The sequence below is a fragment of the Rhipicephalus sanguineus genome, chromosome 7 (assembly GCF_013339695.2).
Source record: "Rhipicephalus sanguineus isolate Rsan-2018 chromosome 7, BIME_Rsan_1.4, whole genome shotgun sequence".
Taxonomy (NCBI): Eukaryota; Metazoa; Arthropoda; class Arachnida; order Ixodida; family Ixodidae; genus Rhipicephalus; species Rhipicephalus sanguineus.
Genome location: NC_051182.1, coordinates 133,504,373 through 133,518,911, shown reverse-complemented (window position 1 = coordinate 133,518,911; position 14,539 = coordinate 133,504,373). Strand labels below are relative to the sequence as shown.

The 14,539-nt window shown below is 45.4% G+C and overlaps 1 non-coding gene across 1 annotated transcript; it reads right to left on the bottom strand.

Moving 5' to 3' along the window:
* Positions 1 to 12,068: 12,068 nt before the first annotated feature.
* Trnat-ugu (transfer RNA threonine (anticodon UGU)) lies at positions 12,069 to 12,141 on the bottom strand. The gene has a single exon. It is a non-coding gene; the product is annotated as a tRNA-Thr (tRNA).
* Between the last annotated feature and the right edge of the window lie 2,398 nt (positions 12,142 to 14,539).

Here is a 14,539-nt window from a genome sequence, read left to right as displayed (position 1 = left end):
CGCGCTGATCAACGGTGCCCCCGTTTCGAGAGGGAGCTAGGCCACGGCGTCACGTCGCCAACGGTCTTTCACCGCAGGAGCGCGCTGCTCTCTTCATTTCGACGCCGATGTGCGTCGCTTCTCAGCTCGACAGAGACAGAAGTCGTTCACCGACGCGCACCAAAGCCCAGCCAATCTGGGGTAGGAAAAAACCTAATTTTGAATTCTGAACCGGTTCACGGCGTGTTTCTTTCAAAGCATCCACGTCCTCATCCGGCCCCCGCGGAGGCTTTGAGGCGGAAGAGAAGCCGCAAGCCGCAGCCGTAGCCGGATCTGCCCGAGGCGGCTTACCCTCTTTAGTATTTCTTTTCTTCTTTGACGGAAGCGACGAAAATGTGTTGGAAAATATCTCTTTTGGTATTGCTTTTTTTGTTTTTTCTCTCCTTGATTACGCCGCCTTCATTTTCCCCCTTCCTTTACGCGACGTGCTTAGTGCGAGCTGTGTGAGCGACCGTATTCACTCGAATATAAGACACAGTTAGTTTCAGAGCGAAAGCGCTTATGGAGTGAAATTACTCTCTAATTTTGATTCTGGCTAGCAATGGCCACAATGGGTGGCGCGTGAAATGAAAGGAAACTATAAGCTAAGCTTATTCGCTCACATCTTCCATGCAATGGTATCGTTATGTTGAATAGTAATGATAGCGATAATAATAATAGTAATAATTACTATGTACCTGCTTGCGTCTGCCAACACTCAACCGTCCACAGTAGAAAAAAAGTATTTATCATGGTTATTTTTTAATTCGAAAGCCGTAGATGTCTCATCAAACGCGAAAATTGACCGTCGGCGTCAACACGAGGGATGAAATAGATCATAATCACGTGACGACGCCACTGTATGACGTCACAGATCGTCAGAATTTGTGACATCACCATATGACGTCACTTGACCACGTCATCACATGACATCGTTGCTTGGTCAAAGGTGGACCGATATGGAGGCGGTGCAAAACCAGGTCAAATGCAGAAAGCTTGCAGTGCCTCCGATCCCGGAGGCAGTGCAAAGTCACGTTAGGTGCAGAAAGCTTGCAGTGCCTCCGATCCCGGAGGCAGTGTAAGGTCACGTTAGGTGCAGAAAGCTTTCGGAAGGTGGCGAGGGTAGATCACTACATCGACTCAGAAGAAAAAGAAGATGACGTTCGCCTTCCAGTCGTCTTAGGTGAATGCATAAGCGACCCTGTGTTGTGTTTTCTTGATCTCGAGATTTTCGTAGTTCACAGTCATTGCTTTCCTCCGAAGTTCGCGCTGTTTTTACACGGTGTCGAACACTGTACGTGCGTATCCTTTTTCTTGTTTGTGTTTCAGACTACCTTGTGCATTGTTGTACGCAATTTTATTGACCATTGTCGTTCTGTATTTTTCCTGTTATGTTATTGTATTTTTTTTGCCCTGTTTTGTCCTAAGATTTTGTTTTTACATTATTGCTATTTTGTGTTTGTACTTTTCTCCTGCAGCGTCTCCCTTGTTTTTTTTATACGTGTTTCGTTCTTGCGCCAGCACAAAGAACTTACACTTGTTCCTGAATGTTTTAAATAATTGTTTGAATGACTAATTGATTGATTGATTGATTAATTGATTGATTGATTGATTGATTGATTGATTGATTGATTGATTGATTGATTGATTGATTGATTGATTGATTGATTGATTGATTGATTATAATGACCCAGCAAAATGTGCTTGAGCCGACTAGCGCAACATTTTACACTTTGTTCTTGGTAAATATTTATGGCCACCTCGCCGACTTGTTGAACCTAACCCTTTTTTTTCTTTTTCACGGGCTGATGAATATTGATTTTCTGCAAACAATCCTGTCAGAGAGACAGCGCCGAGCTGTCTAGTCTCGCCTTGCATGTTTTGTTGTTTCTCCTTTTTGCAGCGATAAATGGCATCGTCAGCAAATCTGCGAAACCAAACTATACGACAAAAACAATAAAGCAGATTTATGAGCGACATTTGTCGATAAAAATGCAGATTTCTCTGATTATTTTTTTTTTGTGTGTCTCGTATAGCCGGAGTAACGACTTTATTAGAAAGCGAGGCGGGGTCCGCGGAAGAAAAAAAAATGTTTATAGCGAATCCATAAAGTTCGCGAACTCGACTTTACGACGTTGTTTCGGGGGCGGTCGTTTTAGTCGATATCGCCGAACGCCCGCATCTGATTGGTCCGCCGTCTTAGCGAGCAGCGAGCGAAAGTTTTATTGTCGTACTTTAATTATTGTAAACGCACCACCGTTCCTTCGTGTTATATTTTTAACATTTGAAAATAATATCGCGGACAACTTTCTGCCTATACCCACCACCTATGTAATATCCCACCAGGAATCTTTAAATAAAATGAAATGATATGGAAAGTAGCTTGTCGTAGTTTGCATTAAACATCGTCGTTATTCTATCTCGTTTTTAATGTATACGGCGCGTTTTTTCTCTTCTTTTAAAAATAAAGTCGAGATGTCTTAAAAGAAACAAAATCCATAGGACCTAGTCAGGCTTCGCGTTTATTGCGCCTGCAGATTTTAACAACACAAACGCAACCTTCGGTCTCAACAAAATATAACTCAACATGACTGCCGCCATAATTGTGGCCAAAAAAGCTAGAGGAATGCAACTCGCGAATTCTGAAGACAATAACAACTTTAAAGCCTCTACAAAGCCAAGTACGTGATATGCTGGAAGACATTTCTTGATATTTAGATACGTTTCAGTGAAGTAATCAATAAATAAATGTTTACCAAACTATTAAAGCGTAGTGCTTAACTCGAATAGTATTTTTGTTCTTTGTGCGTATGTTCATTTTGGGCAAAATAAGGATAAGCGACAGTTTTAAAATTTTTTGTATTAATATCGAACCGTAACTGGGCATTAGAGTTGAAGTGAGACAATTACTGAATGGAGATACAAAGATAAGTGCAAAAACCTTTCGGTGGGGAGGTGGGGAGGGTCAATACGATCGACCGAGAAGAAAAAGAAGATGACTTTTGCCTTCGATTCGTCTTAAAGGCGCAAGGGAGCGTGCGACAGGCTTGCCTCGAAAGCCTCCTATATTCGAGAAAATGCGGTATTCCTAGAACATCCGGGGAAGACGGACTGAGAAAAAGACGGGTGAATAGAAAGACAGAAATGAGTAAAGGAAAAAAATAAACGAAGACGATGTTCATTCCGTTTTCAAGGGAAACCGCAGCGGAGCCACCCCTCTGCTTCTTATTCAGAGCGCGACGAAATGTACAGCTTGTACAAACGTCTGAGAGAGAAAGAGAGTAGAAACGGGAGCGTGTGAACGTCGCTAAAATAAACGTTCCCTGACGACGAACGTGAACGGAATGAAGAGTTAGCGAGGCAGCATCTGTGACAGGAGTGCCTGATGAGGCTGCAGGACAGCTCTTGCGAGATAGGCTGTGCAAGCTTGGATGTGTAAGACGCAAACCCCGAGAAAACGAAAGAATAAAAGAAACACCACTTATCAGTTCAAGAAGCCGGTGCCGCTGGTATTCCGAGATATAAAAGCACGTACCAACGCTTTGGTACAACGTTGGCGTTGCAATGGTCGGATATTGGGTACCCTTGATCCAGCGTCTATATTGAATATACCTTAGTCACGCTGCGCTTCAGGTCACCGATGGATTCGCGAGGCGTCGCGTTTCGATCTTATAGCCGCCTGGCTATCTATCTATCTATCTATCTATCTATCTATCTATCTATCTATCTATCTATCTATCTATCTATCTATCTATCTATCTATCTATCTATCTATCTATCTATCTATCTATCTATCTATCTATCTATCTATCTATCTATCTATCTATCTATCTATCTATCTATCTATCTATCTATCTATCTATCTATCTATCTATCTATCTATCTATCTATCTATCTATCTATCTATCTCCTCTCCACGAAAGCTTTCTGCACATAACGTGGTTTTGCACTACCTGCAGGATTGAGGGCATTGTAAGCTTTCTGCACCCTCACCTGGTTTCACACGGCCTCCGTGATCGGCCCACCTTTGATCAAGGGACGACATATGTTGAAGTCTGCAATGACTCGCACACTTTGGTATTCTATGACGTCATGGTGATGTCATATTGGGACGTCATCACATGATGATTCCTTGCATCACTCGTGCTGACGCCGACGGTTTGATCAGTCATCCGACTGCGCCTTAAAATAAAAGAAAACGCGTTGTTTCTTTCCGCAGAAAAGTCGACCGCCGAAGATCAGCCGGCTCAATGCACATTCGCGAAAAAGAAACTAAACGTCGAACATTGTTCTAGGTAGACAGCAATGAAGAGGGCGGCGCTCTGGTAATGTTCGCGGTATTATACTTGCAAGCAGGGCTTGCGAACATTGTGCGTTCGAGCTTTTCTTTTTTTTTTTTTCTCCTCATATTGCCTTCGAGGCTCTGCTTAGAGATCAACAGACCTCGGATGCCGAGGATGCCATTATTACAGAATTTCTCTTAAACGTTTTTTTTTCTAAAAAAAAACCCGCTCCGGAGAGAAACGCACTTAGCTAATCCTTTCGTGACTGGACGTGTTCTTTTTTTTTTTCGTTAGTACACAAAGCTCTTTGTTATTTCGCGACGGCCCCTCTAAGTGCTCTAGGTGTACGCTAAGAAGGGCAGCAGCGGAAACAAGAGGAGCTTATTATTATCCAAGACGAGTGGCGTATGGAGCGGAGAAAAGCTGATTTACATGGGAAACGGCGAGTGCTGATGGCACGGGACAAAAAAAAAAAAAAAAAACACTGTATAATGCGCGACGGAGGTACGAGCATCTTTACCGGTTAAATGGGTTCTGGCAGGCTGCCGTACGACAAGCGTTTTTTCCGTGTTCCCAAGAATAACTTTTAGTTAGGAAAGAAGAAAATAGAATGAATGAATGAATGAATGAATGAATGAACGAACGAACGACACCGGGGCATTGCAACTTTCCTGGCAACACAGCAGATGATGAAGCAGCATGAAAAGCACATGGCAAAGATGATGTGGGTTCTATTAAAATGCCGAAAAAGTGAATTGTGCAGCATTTTAAGGGCAAGATCTTTGAATATGTGTAGAAATACGTGGTTTGGCCAAACGTCTAAGAGCTCTGATTTATGTCATGCAGATCCACTTATCGAATCTTGAAATTCCGTTATGTTTAGACGGAAGTGTGGAAACTAACCCTTATTCAACGGTTAAGACTAGGCACTGCCTACACTAAGTTTTTTTTTTTTTGCGCAGATTTGGCCGCATTGAAACTCCTCAATGCGATTGTGGATGTGAAGATGATGACTTAACCACCTTCTTTTAGAATGTCCACACCACGACACACCAACACACCGACTTATTTAGCGTTGATGGCGTTAGACCGCAGACCATTCAGTTTAAGAAAACCTTTGGGCCCGTGGCCAACAAGAGATTTTGCAGAAGAGCGCTTTAGAAGGATTCAAAACTTTTCTTGGACATAGTGGCATTCTTGGCCGTTACTAATGCATTTGAGCTTTATTTTTGTTTTAACGTCAGAGTATGTTTTACGTGACTGTTAACTATGTTTGGCTTGAAGGTTATGTTACGTATGTTACGTTTTATTTTAACATCACCGTGCATATACATATATGCGCCATTTGACTATGCTGTCTTGACTGTTATGTTATATGTATTTACGGGATAACTCATCTACATGATGTATGACCTCATAACTTCATAAATGGGCAATATTCCTTGTATTTTTGAGACTTCATAGTGTCATGGTGTTCTTCAAGTTGTACGTTTTATGTGCTGCATATCGGTGCGTTCGGAAATATTGGGACCCTGAATGCTTTATGTTCAACACCTCTAAGAGCTAAGGAGTAGCCGGCGCCTTATTTGTGCTCCGACATCTCCCTATATCATGTCAATAAACACAGAAATTGAATGAATGAATGAATGAATGAATGAATGAATGAAAGGCGGCTCCGATGTCTGGGCGCGTATGAGAGAGACGTCGGCTAGAGCAAAAGAACAGGTCGTGACATTATAGCTGCTACTGACGTTCCGGTCAGTAGTTGTTACGATCTATCGACCTGACGTCATTGGTTACGTTCATAGTCTTGGAAAACAGGCGTGGCGTACAGACAGCGCATGCGCTAACCGATGTGGCGTACAACACGTTCTCCACATCTGTTTACCTATTTGCCAATTTGCATTTTTCGTCTGTACGCTTTCAATGATTGTAGCTGACGGCACCAGTTACGCGCACCAACAAATAAACTTCGCGCGTGATAAGCACAACTTACTCGTTGCGTACGGGTTATAGCTAGGTCGCAGGTACCACACGGATAAAAGTCACGGATAAACATGACTGACCAGTAACGAGAGCAGTCCAATTATCATACTTTAGTTCGTAATAGTTGCACAGTGATAATACAGCTAGATTCAACTGGTTAAGTGAAACCAATTTAACGAAAATATCATTCAGACCTACCGTTTGGGGCGCTGCTTGGCGAGGTGGAGCTGCTTGCCGGCGGCCTGTAAAAGAACAAGGGAAAAAAATGTATTCATTTTCACGTCCGAGTGCATGCTGACAGCTTTTATTTATTTTTTTTTCCGCTGCGCTTCTAGTAAAAGAGAAATAGCGAACCATTTTTTTTTTTCGTTCTCGAAGTACATATTTACAATAGCGTGTGTGAAAGCTCTAGTATGACGTGAACATTTTTGCTAAAATAAAAATTATATTTTTCATTTATTTTTTTTTGGAGGAGCACGCTATATACACGTGCGTGTGAGTTGAATTATTGTAGAAGAATTAAAAGCTGGGCCAATTGGTGATAGTTCTTGGACGTACTGAAACACAGCGCAACCACGACGCGGACCAACAGAAAATGGGCCCCGTCAGGCTGTGTAGTATGACACGCTTTCTTTCCGTGTTTCCGGTATAATATTTAGTAAGGAAGGAAGAAATAAAATGAATGAAATTTTCGCCTCCATCAGAGTGCTACCCGAGAGTAGCTGGGATCGAACCCACCACTTCTGGGTCAGCAACCAGGCACTGTAGAAACTATACCACCGTGGCGGACGATGTATTTTGAAGGTGCCAAGCGCGTCGTTAACAAGGCCTCCATAGCAGTATCTCCTCGTTACACGAGTCATTTGGCTGGGAGGTGACGCATGCGCAGTGAGGTGTAGCAGGCACCGTGCTTCATGTCGGCGCGTTAGTCGAGTGACTAGTAGCTCGCTCGCGAGAGTTAAGCCGGGATTTACGCCCCGCATACGAACAACACCGGGTAATAGTGCTGTTTCTCACTTTGGAGCAACAAAATAATCACGTTTATAGCGCCTCGCTACGTTGTTGGCGACAGCGGGGAGAAAGGGCGTCTTCCTCTTCGAAAGGAAACTCATTTTTTGGTGATTCTGATACCTTTTGTCTCGTCTCGGTTTGCTATATTGTCTGCCGGTGGTCGTTCCGACGCCACTGCACTACACGAAATCAAGCGCGCGTCTCCGAAGCGGGAGTGCCCGCGCTCCTTATCTTAAAGCGCAACTTTTCTGGCGCGCCCTGCGCCCATCCACCCCACGCGCAAACTCTCGCGCACTGCTCCCCCGCTCTCCGAACGTGCCTACATTTCTTGTCCCTGGTTTCAATGAGGTTGAAATGCCCTGAAAGGAAAGACAGTTACTGCTTTTCGTACGCCACACTTTTCTTCTTATAATACCAACGATTCTAAATTTATCTCGTAGCGGCGCGAAGAGAACAGCAACAGTAGGCAAGCGCAACAGGGCGAGCGCTATTGTGGTTGTCGTGTGTTGGTGTCCTCGTCTGTTTGCGCCGTTTGAAGATATATTTAAGCTGAAAAAACTCTGCCAAAAGGGCGCCTCGGTATTATAGTGGTTACGATGCTCGGCTGCTGACTCGAAAGTCGCAGGTACGATCCATACCGCTGCGGTCGCGTTTGGATGGAGGGCGAAATGTTAAAGGCTCGTACACTGTGCAGTGCCAGCGCACGTTAAAGAGCACCAGATGGCCGAAATTTCCCGATCTGTCCACTACGGCGTACCTCATAAACATATGATAGTTTTGGCACGTAACACCCCGGATATTATTATTATTATTATTATTATTATTATTATTATTATTATTATTATTATTATTATTATTATTATTATTATTATTATTCCTAACTCTGCGAAGAAAAATTGTTGCCGCAGCAAGTCTCTCACCCCCCCCCCCCCTACCCTCAATAAGCACAATTTCTACCATGCTGCCACTAACTCCATCAACAGACTTCAGCCTCAACACCTCTTCAACCGCCCTCCCTGACCCTGTTCAAAAACAAGCACCGTGCATGGGTCTAGAAGAACTGTACGGCTCGCTATTCGGCGTCGTATATTGTGGTTACCCGTCCCCTACAATTCCCTTCCCCCCCCTCCCCCCCCCCCCCCCCCCCCCCCCCGCACACAAACACTCGCACGCTTCGCCGATTCAACCTTCTCGCTCGAAGGAAAAACAGAAACAAAACAAACACGACCCTGCTGGAAGAGCTCCGTGTGAAGGCCGGCCGTCGCCTAATTACCACCCAAACCCAAGACGAAGCGCCGACGCAACGTCTGCGTTGCGTGCGCGGGAACCGCCGAATAAGAAGAAAAAGAAAAGCGTCTTCAACACCCTCACCACCCTCTTCTCCCCTCCTTCTTCCGCCGTTTAACCTGCTTTTTATTGTCTTTTTTTCCTTCTCAACCGTCTCTCCCCACTCCTCCCGTTACTGCGGTATTCGGCGTCGAGGGAAGCGTCACGGAATAGATTGCAAAAAATAAAAACAATCAATAAAAACACAGAGACCCGGCGCGGAAGCAGTGATGGATAGTTAATCGGGCAGCTTTTTGCTGAGATGGCAGAGTTGAGGAGAGAGTGCGTGAGGTACGATACAGGAGTCGCTGAGAACGGGTGAACCGAGAGACAGAGTGTGTGTGAGAGAGAGGAGGATGAAGGAAAAGAAGAGGATGAGGAGGCAGGAGTTGCTGAGAACGAGTGAACCGTGTGTGTCTGTGTGAGAGAAAGAGTAAGCGTGTCAGAGAGGAGTAGGAACAAGAAGAGGAGGGGGCAGGAGTTCCTGAGAACAAGTGAAGTAAGAGTGTGCCTGTGTGTGTATGAGAGAGCGAGAGAGAGAGAGAAGGAAAGAAAGAGAGAAGAGGAGAGAGGGGATGAAACAAGGAATGTCGTGGTGTTCCACTTTTGAAAACGAACGACCGCGCCTCTCTTTCTCTCAGTGTCGACCGCGCTGTGACGACGTTTAAAGAACACTTTCTTTTTTTTTCCTCCGCGGGCTAGCTAGTTCAACAAGCAGCGCTGGCTTCGTTATCTCACCGAAACACGCGCTGTTTTGGCGGGGTCCCTGTACGCAGCACCAGCTCGCGTTTTGTTCTTGTTGTTGTTACGGGACAAAAACTGAAAGGAGCAGGAAACTTTCGCGGGGTGTGTAGTGCGGCTATTCGCTCGCTACGGCGAAACAGATGTTAGCGGGAAAACTATAGCGTGACCGCTAGAAAGAAAACAAATTAAAAGGAATCTCGTTTCCGCGGTGACGGAAACAATACATGTGGTGGGAGAACCGCAGAGTAGTAGTCTTTCATCGTCCAGTGTACAATAGTACGCATCTTACGGGAATCGCCAACGCGTACATTGCAAAAAAAAGGTATATATCACAGGGTCCCCTATGCATTACCCTATGATGACTAGAAGCCGAAAGCAATCTTCTTCTTGTTGTTCTCAGTCGATATAATGATGCTTCCTCGCCCCCCTCCGAAATCTTTCTGCACCTAACGTGGTTTTGCGTTGCCTCCATGATCGGTCCACTTTAGACCAAACGAATATGTCATGGTATGACGTCATCATGTGACGTCACGATATGTGGTGTCATAACGACTTCATAATGACGTCACAAATTTTGGCGATTTGTGAGACGATGGCGATGGTGACGTCATCACGTGATGGTGATTTTTTGCATCACTCACGTTGACGCCACCGACGGCCAATTTTCACGTTTGATGAGGCGTCTAAGGCATCTAAGACCTTAATAAGGAAAGGAACGCGACGTGTTTCAGACGGGGACGAAACCAAAGGGAACGACACGGCAACGCTTGTCCGTGTCGTTTCTTTTGGTTTTGCCCCACTGTTTGAAGAAGCCACGTCTTTCCTTATTACTGTGCATAACATGTACTGGAATTTTGACAACAGTAAGTATGGATTGCACAATGAAGCTCGTACCATTTCAAGGATGACTCGTAAGCATGCATTACACGAGGAGATGATCGGGGAAATTGAAAACTATGACGATAGAGACGGCTTGACCACACTCTCGTCAACTGATACCTGTGATTGCGAAGTAGACGTTGACAACAGTGAGGGAAAAATTCACACGTTCTCCTACGCATTTGCCTATGAAGACTCAAAGGCCTTCTTCCTTTTGTTCTTACTCTATTGTATCGAATGAACGAAAGGACGGGAATTTAGGGGCTCGTTTTTAGGGGCGAAGCTCCTTAGAGCATCACCTGGTTGGTCGTCGCTCCATCCGGCGTTCCCCCGCCGTCGCGTCTCCCGTATCATTCAATAGATGGCGCTGTCCCATAGAAATGCATGCAAACTGCAGTTGGGTGACGATATACTAGATGGCGCTGTCCCATGCAGATGTGAGCAATATGGCGGTTGGGTGAATGCACGCTAGATGGCGTTATAGGTGCCGCTGCTCTCAGATTGGCTGCTGCGCCCGTTATCTCTCATTCTCCTTGATCGTCGCCGTACGTGGAGGAGTGCGCTTGCCGGATCGTGCTGCTTGGCGGACCATGGACGACGAGGAGCGCCGGGTGCGGAAGGCCGCTGCGTCTCGTTCTCGTCGGCAGGATCCCGAGGTGCGAGCTCGAGAGGCTGCCGCCAAGCGAGCGCAGCAGTAATCAAAGCGGCGTATCGCCTTGATTACTGCTGGGCGAAACCACTGAACATTTCACGGTGTAACCATGATTGCTTCAGGAGCTTCGCCCAAGCTCTTCATCATTCACCCGTGGAAATGCTGTAATTTTTCTTTGTTAGACTCAGCAATAATTAAAACCAACAGACAGTCAAGCCAAGGAAACTATAGGGGATGTTACTTGTAGTATTGATGATATGAATATGAAGAACGTAAAGTGAATGAAAACACAAGTTGCCGCCGGCCGGGTCCGAACCTGCAACCTTCAAATAACGCGTCTGATGCTTTACCAATTGAGCTACGGCGGCGGTTGTCCTCCCGTAGCCTACGCTTTGTCGTGTACATATTGAAAGTTATGTACGTACTCAGTAAGCGTTCCATACTTGTGTATAGCAAACGTGTTCAACTTGTCCTGTGTGTCTCTTGCACCGATCCCAGTTTCTTTAGCGCTCTTTTGTTGCGCATCATAAAATGTAGTTAGTGAGATAACTTAATCCTATGTACTGCAATTTCCAATCTGTCTTTTCCATATAATTTTATTATTGCCTTTTTTATGCAGCGTCTCCCATATACATTTTATATTTACTCCGAGGTTACTGTACATAAAAAACAACATCATAACGAAGTTACTTAAAAAAAAAAAAACGTAGGTGCACACGTTTTTCAAGAAAACACGCGGTACGCTTGTCGTACTGTGCGCATGCATGTGACACAGGATTTATTTTATTCAGAGACGAAGAGCGTTAATCCGTGGACCGCTTCCGCACGCTGTGAGCCGGCTCGGTATGGAACGCAGTAACAACTGTATTTTCTTCGAGACGATATCCGCAGATAGATCGAACAATCCAGCAAACGGGGCAATGAGATCGTGGATCACGCGTCCCGCGAATGGCTAAGAAACTCGAGGAGGCGTATGAGAGGACAAGAGCCATGCACTTCTGACACAGTTCTGACATGAAAATGTCAGAAGTGCCCATGTCATAAGTGACCTTAATGAAAACAAATAACGAAGCCTATAAAGGCATAGTGGACGTTAATTGTGCTGTTTTAAATGTATTTCAGTAATTAGGATAAAGATGTGATGAAAGTAAAGTGGACAAAGTGCAACTCGCCGCCGGCAGGGACCGAACCTGCAACCTTCGGATAACACGCCCGATGCTCTACCAACTGAGCTACGGCGGCGGCTGTCCTCTCTGTCCACTTTGTCAGGTGTTTATGTGCACGCAAACCTGGGAGTGTTAGTCAGCGCCACTCGTAACGTGCCGCCGTCGTAGCTCAATCGTAGCTCAATTACTGCAATACACTTAAAACAGTATAATTCACATCCCCTATACCTTCCTTCGCTTACTTGTCTGTTAGTTTTGATTAAGATTGTATAACACGAAGAAACGAGCCCTAAAATTTCCTTCTTTCACTCATGTGAAATGTGCCCACACTTCTGGCATAGAAATGTGGTTGTAACGCGCCAGTTAGCTCCCTCATGCAGCGCGGTGATCGCGCATTCCGATACGCGCCCGCGACGCGCGCTTTGAAGTTGTCCCTGTAAAGCGTGCACCGCCGCAAGTACACAATATAAGAGGTGAAGCCGAATTACGCTGGGACAGTCGGCGACATCGTCGGTCTATGGTGCGATCTTGTACGCGTTCCAAAATAAACACGGAGGCGTGGCATTACATCCAGCCACACGTGACCGCACGCGATTGGTCAATGCAGGGCCGTGACGTCTGTCGCGGTTCATTCACATGGGCCATTCGCGGGCGGCTGGATGTAACGCCACGCCTCCGTGTTTATTTGGAATGCGTACAAGATCGCACCACTAATGCGAAGCTTCGTTTGCGAACGCTGCCGGGTTTTGCTGACCGTGACGCTGGCCTCTGATACCTATTCACGTGGATTCCGGGTATCCGTTCACTTCCGGAAGTGAACGGGTGCATTAACTTCCGGTCGCTTACATCACTTCCGGTTTGCACTTCTGGCCGCTTAATCTTAATACAAGTTTCTATTTTTGGTCTCTTAAATCACTTCCGCGTTTCACTGCACTTCCGGCTGTAAGCTAGCCATAAACATCCGAGAGGAGTACGGCTAGAGATTGTCGTGCACATCGCACCCGTCAGAGAAAGTACACTCAAACATTATTTTAACGAATTCGCATCTGACCCGAAAGTGGCTTCGCTATAACCAAAAATTCCTAATGAACATATATTAGTAACGCTGTATTAAAGACAATGCTAGTCTTCATTTGCTTCGTTATAACCGATAACTCGTTGCATACGGGTTTGTCGTGTAGAGGTTTGAGTGTAAACAGAAGAGACACCAGAAGACGCGTTGTGTCAGCCCATTTGAGCATTGGGTGAAAGGAAAAAAGGCAAAGGAGCTTTGCTGCTCATAGATTCTAATAGACAGCGAGTAAATATCGCAATTCTCTTATATTTCTCAAGAATTTGCGCACACATTTCTCGAAAACATGTTTATTTATTTCAAAGGCTTTCTGCAGGTAACGAGGTTTTACACTGCCTCCATGATCGGAGGCATTGCAAGATTTCTGCAACTCGCCTGCTTTATAGCATTGCCCCCGTGATCGGCCCACCTCTGACCAAGCGACGGTGTCATGTGATGGCGGCATCATGCGATGTCGTATTATCTGGCGTCCCAAATTCTGACGCTGTGTGACGTCACGATGACGTCATCACGTGATTATTTTTTGCGTCGCTCGTGTCGACACCAACGGTCAATTTTCGCGTTTGATGAGGCATCTAAGGCTTTGACCTTAAAAATGTTCGAGGATTTAGAGTACAGCGTACCTTGCTATGAGAAAGCAGTGAGCTGTCCCTATCCCGTTGCCACACGAAGCCTACCTGTGTTTAGACCAAATTGTGGACAATTTACAGTATTTTATGTTCCGCACTATGGGAGAGCAGTCAGTCGTCTCTGAGCAAAGGCAGCCAGTAGGCTGAATAAAACTACGTCCCGAAAACGAAGATATGTGTGTGTGTCTTTAGAAAAATGGCCGACGATTTTGAGTACTATGTGCTTATTCCATTTTTCTTTCTCTATGCTTATTCGTCCAAATAACTGCCCATGGAGCCAAACGTTTGAACGGACGGTTTGTTTAGGCATAGAAGAATGTCCCACGAAAAGAGCCTGGGTGCCGGCTTAACTGCGCCAAGCAAATACCCCGATTAATGAGCAATAAAAGCACGAAGACGTAATGACCACGCATGCAATTCTAGCGACACGTACATCTTTTATTACATTCTGTCTGTAATCAGAAATTCGTAGCAGCAAGAAGCCACCACGCTGGGCAATTAGTTTAGTGCGGGAGTATTAGGAGGGGTCCACTCAAGGAGGTACGCGTACAAGTATTCGCGAAGCCTAACGCACAGTACTTTTTGGCTAACGCAGGCATACGCTGGTTATCAAGGTATTTAAAGGTGATTATGTCTAATTACTGCTAACGCATTTACCCAACATTAGTCGCGTAATTGCCACTGAGCTTCCCCTTTACTCGATAGGATTGCTCCGAAGGCATATGCGGAAAAGTCATGCGGTGCCTGATCCATTGGCCCAAGACCACTGGAAT